The sequence below is a fragment of the Vanessa atalanta genome, chromosome 24 (genome assembly GCF_905147765.1).
Source record: "Vanessa atalanta chromosome 24, ilVanAtal1.2, whole genome shotgun sequence".
Classification (NCBI taxonomy): Eukaryota; Metazoa; Arthropoda; class Insecta; order Lepidoptera; family Nymphalidae; genus Vanessa; species Vanessa atalanta.
The window spans coordinates 889,696-900,317 of NC_061894.1; the positions used below are offsets into that span (position 1 = coordinate 889,696).

Below are 10,622 nucleotides of genomic sequence, written 5' to 3' on the forward strand. Positions count from 1 at the left end.
GTGTCCTGAAATGGTGTACCATTCAGCATAAGATAAATGGGTGGTTTCAGGACAGACTTGCACAATGCCCTACCACCAAGTATTTAAAACAACAACAGCTACTATAAATTACAACTAACCAAGTAAATAAATTAACTCAAAACAGAACGAAACATTTTGGAGCCACAATTATACTTTTACGACAATATGGGTAATTTACATTTTGATACTGAACATTTATTTATCTAGGCTGAGGACTAATTTACAAATAGATGACATTATATGGGTATTGATAAAAAATAGTGTCGGTAACATGATGGAATCGACGTTATACACATGATAATGATGTCATCCTGACTGATTTTGTTCAAGGCGGTCAGTATCAAGAGAAACTAGTCAACTACGCAGGACATATTGTGGGCATAAGTGAGTGCGCAATCAGTCTCTATTCCCTCACTCTCATATCCCAATAGGACGGCAAATCCAAATAGCCCGAAAAGATTTCAGCCGCAGGACCAACGGAATTACATGCTTTCAGTGGCACGGAAGTTTCCACACTTCCAACTTCCAGGCACCGGGCTGTCTCCGGAATAACTTTTTATCGTCCTACTTAGGATCCGAGGGCAACTAGACCGAGGCCGTCAATATATATAATAGACTAGATAAAGAAATTAACATCTTAGTTAATCTTTGAAAACGTAAAAGCCTTAATAAACAAAACAACATGTACAAACACTATAAACACACGACCTTGCCGTTTTAAAACCGATTGACTGATGCTTGAAACATTAAAAGGTTTAGTCAGAATAGTCGATGTGACATCGTTCTAAATACGTATAAATGATAATGCAATAGACCTGGATTCTTACTAATGCGTATTGTACCAACATCACGAACAAGCTATTCTCTTTCAAATACAAACGGAATTAGTCGTGACATTACACAACCGTATTCCCTATTATCATCACCATTAACAATACCTACATCTAAATATTTCAAAATACTTTAAGTTATTCTTGAAATGCGATAAGTTTTAAAACTAGTTCAAAGCTAGAGATGAGTTCGTTACGTCAATCGTTACAAACTTTTGTTTCACTTCGAGCTGTTAGTGTGGGGGTCAAATTTTGCAACTGAATTTTAAATCAGTTCCAGCTGTCATGAACCAATTGAAATCAACTTTTGGTTTCTATTTTACACTGGTGGCAATGTGTTCGTATACTAAATTTTGTATCTTCAAGTATTCTAGTAACGATATCAAAATAAATAGTTCTTTTGAAAAAGTTTCTTATTTCAGTATTAACTTAAATTATAAATCTTTTAAAATTTTCCTGAAATGAAATACATTCCTATAATCCTAATTATAGGAGTACTCTGCTAGTCTAATATTGTCCGATTGATGTGGTATAAATGTCGATGGTGTTTCTTATATCAATAAATTTATAAATAATATACCTATCCAAAATATGTTCTATTTTTGAGTATAATTTGAGCACAAGAGACAACACATTTTTGAGCACATTTTGTTGTAATTTGTTATTTGATAATGATGATATCACTTGGTATTAAGGCTTTGTGTAAGCCAGAAGAAGTACCACCTACTCAAGATATGTTTAGGTTCGAAGGTTGAGTGAGGCAGTGTAACTACAAACACAAGAGACAACATCTTAGCTTCCTATTACGATCGGTTGTGTAAGGAATGGTTAATATTTCTTACATGAATGGTTAATGTTTATAGATGTTGATGACTGCTACCTATCAGGTGGCCCATTCGCCCGTCCTACTTATGTAAAAAAATAATGTCGTATAATTCTAAAAAAAAAGTTAAAATTTCGAATATACCGTCGTATAGAATAGTTAAACAGCACAGTTTGCCCTTGCTTGTCTTTTAAGATAATAACTGTTTACATCGTGTGTACGATAATTGTCTTTCCTATTCTTTTTACTTTAGTAACAAGACAAGTGTCACCTTCGGTCATAGATTGATACTGTATAGTATATTCCACCCCTAACAGCATCATACATACAAAAAAAGTCTAAGATTTTATGTCATATGTACTAGTAAACTCAACTGTCAAAATAAAATATTATTTGACGTCAGAATAAATGATAACTAATTAGTAGCCATCCAGACAGGGAAATACCCACCAGTAAAATAACGTGATCAATTTAAGTTAACGAACGTGAACATAGTCACAGGTACAACGTCACACCTTAAACGCAAAATGGCTGATAAGATCGGTTTTAAGTTTCAACTTCAGACTGACGGGTACACCTGTAATCGAAGGTCATGAGTTGAAAGTCGTTCTACATTTACCGGTAATTGCTTGGAACCGTACCGTTTTCGTTCACTCTTAATGGAGTCATGCTTCACCTAAATTAGAACCAAAACAACAATTGTTCTTAATCCATCTTTGTATAGAACGGCCATTAAAGGAATTTTGTTGTATATGGCTATGAATTATCTGTGCACGTAACGTAGCGGGACTTTATTTGTACTCAAAACGTTTTTTTTTTCAGTCGTTGTTATTAATAAAGATTCGTTACACACATCTATAAATGATAAATTTTTGATACGATACGATGACGTCTTATTAGCTGCCATTTTCAGCTACATATACTCGTTTAAGATTTATATTATGCATTAAATACTTAAGAGTGTACATTTCGAAACTGCTACTACTGCGTTAAATCCTATTGCCGAAGGTTGTCTGATTATGATTATGACGCCTTTATGCGATAACATAGCTTCTGTAAGTACATCTTCCGTAGCCTAATATTAAAACGGGTGTATATACTCCGTCTCTCTCATTTTCCGATGGAAAACGATCTGAGGAAGTTCAGACGCTGATCTTTACTAAATAACTATCTTGGCCCAATCCTGGATTTAGAATAACTAGGGTTTGATGTTTATAATTAATGAACTAGACCTTGGGACATAAGTTAGCCAGTAGACTAATCATGCAGTTATATTTATCGTATTATATGTGTTCCAGTTTGAACTAGTTTTAACCGGCAACACGGACACTTTTAGCTCTTTCATTTATATTTATAGGGGTTTTTTATTAATAAGTACACTTAATATTAATAGCATTACAAATATTAATAAGTAGTGTTCTATGTCGTTAGAAAAATTATTAACTATTACGAAGTCTATTACGCAGATTGAAAAGTTTACGTTAAATCCACATTCACAAATTCCACGCGTTTTTCCAAGACAATCACTTTCATCAAACGCAAATTTTGATTACAAGATTATAATTGCAAATCAATTATAACAATCAGACACACTAATTTACGATTGTTTATGGTTGAGTTTGTTAAATATTTAAAGTTTCAACGAATACATAAAGTCAATAAATAAAAGAAATACTTTGTTATTTATGGTTTTCGCCGTGACCAATCAACTGTGGGAGGATAAACGAAGGTGACATTGAGTGCTGAAACGTATATGCATATTTTTGGTTAGTTTAAGGTCGAGACATATTTAATACATACTAACGTTTTTTGAAGCATTTTTCGAAGTTCTCTAAAATAAAAAAAAACATTGCACAAATTATCTTTTTTGACAGCAAATATTCCAGAACAAAAATAGCAATTCCACTAATCTTTTGCAGACAATTTTTAAAAAGAGATGAGGCCCTAGACTATTTAGTACTTTGCCTTCCTAGATTATTTTTAGATTAGGTAGCCGAACCTGCAAATGAAATTCTTGATAAACATTGGCGCCGTAATAAATATTAACCATTCTTTACATCACCTATAAATATTATATAAAAACTTGTTTATTTGACCTATATTTTTTTAATTTTGATAGCAAACCTTATATTCCTCTATGAAATACCAGGCAATACTACATGACTCTTTTTAGAGTTGTCAACTTCTATTTCTTAATGTCCTAACAAGTATGTAACAGTTCTAAAATTATCCCTGGCCTTATGTGTGTGTGTCTTTGAGTATTAAGTGATTTAATATTCGTAACATCTGAGTCATTTTCCTTAAAATAATAATGGATAAAACCTTCAAGTTTTAATTATGAAACAATTCAGAGGATATAGGTATTACGTGAGTGTTTTTCTCATGAATTTGTGACCAGTCAGTGTAGGTTGATGTTAAAGGTGACATTGAGATTAACGCCTCCATGACTTGGTTAATTCGTATTTGAGTTTGCGTATTTGTAAAACATATTTATCATTGAAAACGATGAAGTTTTTAGTAAAGTTTTTAATGAAAAACAAATTAAGTTAGTTTAATTGGTTTCATTAACTCAAACAAACTGTACATCCAAGGTATTGGTATTCTTAAATTTGAATAGTTTTCAATTTGGAATAATTTTAATATAATTCAGTACAGGTTACTTGGACTTGTGAGGTATCTCTCAAGTCCAAGTAAAGAACTTTAAGGTTTCGTACATTCATTAAAAAAAAGGATGCCATATATTGTCAATCTCCTGTCTCTTAGTTCGTCTGATCTAATCTAATTGTTTTAAGTTTTACCTGTCCTACTTAACGTCTAAAATAAAAATATATAGCAGAATTTAAAAAACGATGACGTAATTTTTATAATCTGAAGGAGGTGACGGGACCCGACAAGACATGCTTCCGAGAGCTTTGGCCCTTTGATTGATTGACAATTAAAAATATAAAAACGACGAAAGGAACAATATCTTCAGCCGATAAGGCTCCTGTCGGGAACTGTCAGAATTCTAGTTCAGACAACACGAATAATGCCGTAGGCATTGCACTACTCACAATGGAATAGAATCTAAAACCTGTTCTAACTGTTTAACAATGAAAAAAATCAATTACTCTCTCTTTAAATACTGTTACCAATATATATCTACTTATTATCTACCTTCGATCATTTTTGAACCGCAATTTATAATAGTTTAAATAAGGGAACAAAAAATCGACAAATCATTTTGCTGTATTTGAAGATGTTCATTCGTTTTTTGTGAAGCGCGAGCGCAGGTGGCGCGTAGGTTGGTAGTCAACTGTGACATGACGTCATATTTGGAGGCTGTATTCAGTTATTCTCCTGAGGCTTTTCCGGTTTAAATTTAACCTATGTTAAGATTAAATAAATCTTCAGCCCATATTTATTGTGATAAAGGGTTCAGCAAGTTTTTAAAATCAAATTTCTTAAAAGTATATCTATCGTCTACGAACGTATTATAACCTATATGTCAAATATAATGTTATTTCTTATTTTGATCATTATCATATTATTTAAATAATTTAAAGGATTTAATGTTAGCTTGATTGATACTTTTTTTTTATTAAATATTTTTGCGCTGACTATACGTTTTCGCGTTGCTAGATAGTTTTTTAAATAGTGCCCTATTGTTTTGGTCTAATGACTGGCTTATAGGGCTACAGAGCCTAGGTTCTGGAAATCCCAGGTCAAGCCAATAAACATTATTGGGATTTTCCTGTCAACGATAGCTCAAGCCCGGAGCTTAAAATTGTGCCATGGAAAGCACGTAATCTTATTGAGCCTCACTCCAGTTTAATTTGTTATTCCATTGGATTATGGTGGCGAAGGAAAGTCAATCTGTTTGTGGACAAATTGTTGCACCATATGACGATGATATGACCAAGCAAATGCTTATCATGTGCAAATGTTCTCGTATATTTACCACGTGCTGACTCTGAATGTTAGAGATAGGTTTTTGGTAAGTTTACAAAAGCACATTATGAACCAGTATAAATATAAAACTTTCGCAAGAAATCTGCTATGATAGATCAACCGGTATACAATTAACGTCACATCACAGCATGATCGAGACTTTGAACGTCTTATTTCATACACACAGACAGACTCGGAAACTTTATAAACGATTTAAAAATATCCTACTTTAGTACTAGTATTATAATTGAGAAAATGATTTTGTATGTTTGTTACGCCATATTTTAACTAGTCAAACGATCTTCATGAACTTTCGCATAAAGCTCGTCAGAAGTATAAAAAAGATATAAAATACCTAACACTTTAATAAGACCCCCCCCCCCATCCTTACACGCAGGCGAATACGCAGGCAGAATATTGTCAAATATATTCATAAAGCATCGCCTTGGAAGAATTGTTGTAATATCTTGAGTGGTGAACATGGGGTTATGTCTAGTCCGCCAATTACATTGGCTCAGTAACCCTTGACCCCAGTAATAATATATGTACTATACAGTATGAGCCAGGATAGTTGATAGTTGAGCCGATGTTGAAATATATTTATTAATATTAAAGGTTAGATGTTTCTTTTATTTTTGTCTATTACAAGATATAATAGACATTTTAATTAAAATTTTACTGATTCTCTTCTGGCCTTTTAATCAGATGTAGTTTATAATTAAAGAGTGAGTCAGTCTTTATATTTTAAGTCAGAAGTGATTAAAATTATTTAAAAATATAGACTTAAAATTCTTGTAACACTGTTCAAATTCTAATTAACTAAGCGCTCATTGGTCACCTATTGCGACATCAGATGCATCGACCAATCACGAATGTCAAATGATTAAATCTAGCTTTGATCAGCGTTTCAGATTTGATCTGTTCTGAAATAAAAGAAAGTCATTGTCAGAACTATTTTAATTTAAATCGATGTTCCAATATCAATTATACAAGTATTGTTATGGTGATCATAAGAGCCGACTAAGAAATGTCTTGTGCTTGGCGCGACATCAGATTTAGTGTGGAAAAATGAAAATTAATTCCAAATACAAATAAACATACGAAAAATCAGCGGTGCTTACTGTTTACCTGTTTAACTAATTACTGGGTCATCTCGGGTCGGCTTTATATTTGATACAAATCTTTTGATAAGAAAACCTATGTATGAAGAGTAAGTAGGTACTAATAAAAATGTTGGACTCGATAAAACAAACAATGTTTAATCTATACATGTAATAAAATTGGAGTGCCTGTTTGTAATATTAAAATAACCCATTTTTACTAAATCCATATGTGTGTACACGGTACATATACCAAAATAACATTTTTTAAAATTTTTGTCTGTCTGTCTGTCTGTTTGTTCCGGCTAATCTCTGGAACGGCTAAACCGATTTCGACTGGACATTCACTGGCAGATAGCGAATTTAATAAGGAGTAATTTAGGCTATTTTATTTTAGAATTATTTATAGAATAAAAATAAAATCACGCTACAATATCCAAATAACTTAAATTCAAACAACACGCACGAAGTCGCGGGCACAGCTTAGTTACAGTGTAACTGTACATACATAATGTATATATTACATATATAATGTATATATTTAAACTTATGTTGTAATCTTTGAGTGAATTGATTTAACTTTGGAATACTTTCGTCACTCACACGTTTGTAATAAAAAAAAAAAGAAATTAAATTATTGGATTTAAATTTACGAGCTCGTCGCGAGGTAATATTGATAATTAAAAAAACATCAAACAGTTAATATACAGTACAGTATAATATTTGCACAGATTAAAAAGTAAAGTAAGAGTTTTTAATCTGTTCCTTAATATGCTTGAATTGCTATATTTTTTTTACAACCATATATAATTTAAAATAATATCTTAAATATGGTAAACAACTATATAATTATACACAAGTGACATTAAATAAATTTTGAATTGAGAAAATAAACTTTCAACAGACAAAAACAAGACATTATTTTAATTATGAGTTTAATTGTTTACGCGAAAGACATTTTTTTAATTAATTCCTGTGGAGTGTTACGTACTTTTCTCTTTCATTTTACGCTTTTGTCAAATTATTTAGATGGTTACTAAATGTCTGTTAATTTGTAAGCTTGACATAACAATCTTCGTAACTTAAATTGAGACATCGTGTAAAAACTGTACGGTTTTGTAAACAAAACCTTCTTTGTTCAGTATCTAAAAGAAGTATTTTTAATAAAAAGTTGTTATATCTTTGTTTTTTTTTTACCCCGCAAATCATCGTTTTTTTTCAATCCGCAATATTCGCATAAGATTTATGAGCTCTAACTACCGGAACATCTGGCTAGGCCTGGAACGTAATATATCAACTAGAATAAACATATTTGATCACTTGCCACAGAAAATTATATTGCCACGTTGGTGTAGTTTCTAGATATAAGATGGCCGATGTTAAGGTAATAAGCCCCAGGCCTGGCTAATAAAAGTTATTGACTTTTTCTGTCGAAATATTCTCAAAAGGAGCTCGGATTCTGCAGGTTGGAAGTTCTAACTATTTGTCGTTCGGATTTACCGTCCCATCGGATTAGAAGTGACGGAATAGAGATCGAAAGTGTGTTTGCGCTTACACATTGTAATATGACCTGCATCATTGACTTGTATCCCTGAGATTGGCAGCCGTGGCCGAAAACGGTAAGGACAACAATTTTTTTTTTTTAATTTTGGCTTTTATTTGTCTTTTGGCTTTTGTTTGCCACATGCACAGATTACTTCGCCAATGTCACTTGCCGAAAAAAAGTAAAATGACAAAATGGTTCAGTGCCTATTTCTCCTATGATTGACAGCCATTTTTTTTTTATTTATTGAAATGTCTATTCTTTGATTATTTAAACTTCTAGGTATGGCTACGTAAGGAACCTATATTGTCAAAGATGAGAACTCGCCGAAAAAAATTGTGGGCTATAATTGGCTACTAAGTACATACTAGTAAAGTAACAAACACAAACAAACACAGCTGTCACGCACACAAAGATAATAAAGATGGCTCATTTGTTTTAATTCTTTTGTTGTGTGATATATATGGAAATATAACTAATCTAAGTTTCCATTATTGTATATTGAAAAGTCTCAGAGGCGTTTTAACGCGCACCGGTAGGAATTATATACGCGAACATTCATGTAAGCAGATACATAGCACATGCGTTAAAACATAAATCTATCGTATTACAGGTGTCCGTTGTCAGTGTTTGAACTATGTGAGAATTATATCTTTATCTATCTATCTATACTAATAAACTAAAACTTTTCTTCGCTGTTGAACATTATGAATTATTAACACAAATGATGTACTAAAAAACTATGCATATAGCACACTTAGAAACTTATAATTTCGTAATATTTTTATTCAGCATATAAATAAAATACCCTTTCCTTAAATCCTTTAAAAAAAAATGAAAATAATGTCTCCGATTTAATGAAAGTATCATTAAATATAATTAATAAATAAATCGACAATTATAAAAATCTTCAAGAGTACATAATTTAAAAAGTCAATCGATTTTCGAATCAGAATATTTTTTTAAATTAATATGTTTTAAGGCACTGATCATTGTAATTTAGTACTCTTTATAAATGTATGTAGACAATACAGTTGTTAATTAAAACGACTACCTACGAGTAGTATAGTATAAGTACATTATTTATTAAATCTATAAAATAACATTTAATTTTCGTATCGTAAAAATACTATTAGAACAAAGGTTAACAAATTATTTATTCATTTAGTTCGTAAAACGTTTAACAAAAAAAAGACCTCATCAGAAGTTGGCTGATCCTAGCTATGGGATACAGGATACTAGCTTTTCCTTTTTTGTTAAGATTAGCTTATGTGAAAATTTTATTATTTCAAAATAAACAATTTATAGGGTATGACGTCAATCTGAGCAAATGAGGCAGAAACCCACAGATAACTTTCAATTCGTTCGGAAAGGTTAGAACGGCGAGAGTAGCGATTCGTATTGTGTAATTACAATCATTTATTGTACTACGGATATCAGTTTAAAAACAACCTTTTATACATACACTTATTGTTATTAAAATATTTTCAAGTATAACGATTTAAAAAAAAATATGTCTTTACTTTAAAAACAGTGTCTTTTAATTATTATTTTTTTTTCAAATTAACCATCATTCTGATCTTTATTAAAAAATTATTTATCAGTACTTTGAAAATTAATTAAGGTGTATACCTATTTTTTTTTTCAATTTCACGCTATTTATAACGAGATATAAACAAATAACTTACCTTAAAACGTATCCGGCAATAAGAGTTCTAGGAAGAATGAAAAAACAAAAACACTCACAACGCACAAATATCTGAACTGAAATTTATATATTACACTAGAAAATAATAAAAACACTTAACTCGCAACCGGCTTAATAAAATCACTCAAAAGCACTTTACTTTAATGTGACATTATAAAGTTAACACAACACTATTGGCGCGCAGTTTGACAGTTACAAAACAAGATGGCGGCAACCAGCGACCGTTCCCCTCAGTACCTCGAGGTCGACTAAATGATTTGAGTTTAAAATTCGCGAGTGAGAGAATGTTACGTAGTCTAAAAGCCTTAGCGAATAATTCCGAAGGAGGCCGCACTGCAAGGAAAACGACTCGGTGCTCGGTTTTTACTCGAATGTAGAGGAAAAGGTGCTGTGTTTAGACTTGATGATAGTAATGTCGGTTCGCTACTTGAGACGTTACAAGGCCCTTTATAATGACAATTATAACTTAATACATACATTAAGTATGATCTCGTTCTCTTAGGACCTGATCAATGCTATATAATGGCAATGTATGCATAATTAAGTATTATCAGTAGGTGTAAAGCTTATCTTTCCGAGAACAGGCGCTATGTTCTCAAGTTTAATAAAGATCAGTGCTTAATTTCAAAAAATAAATTATAGTTTCTTTTAAATGACTGCCTTCTTT

The 10,622-nt window shown here is 31.7% G+C and overlaps 1 protein-coding gene across 1 annotated transcript in view; it reads right to left on the reverse strand.

Annotated features, from left to right (window-relative positions):
• LOC125073272 overlaps positions 1 to 10,356 on the reverse strand; it is an 87,431-nt gene extending 77,075 nt beyond the window's left edge. The window contains exon 1 of the mRNA XM_047684025.1: positions 9,936 to 10,356. The gene's annotated coding sequence lies outside the window, so the exon portion shown is untranslated. The remainder of the gene's footprint in view (positions 1 to 9,935) is intronic.
• Between the last annotated feature and the right edge of the window lie 266 nt (positions 10,357 to 10,622).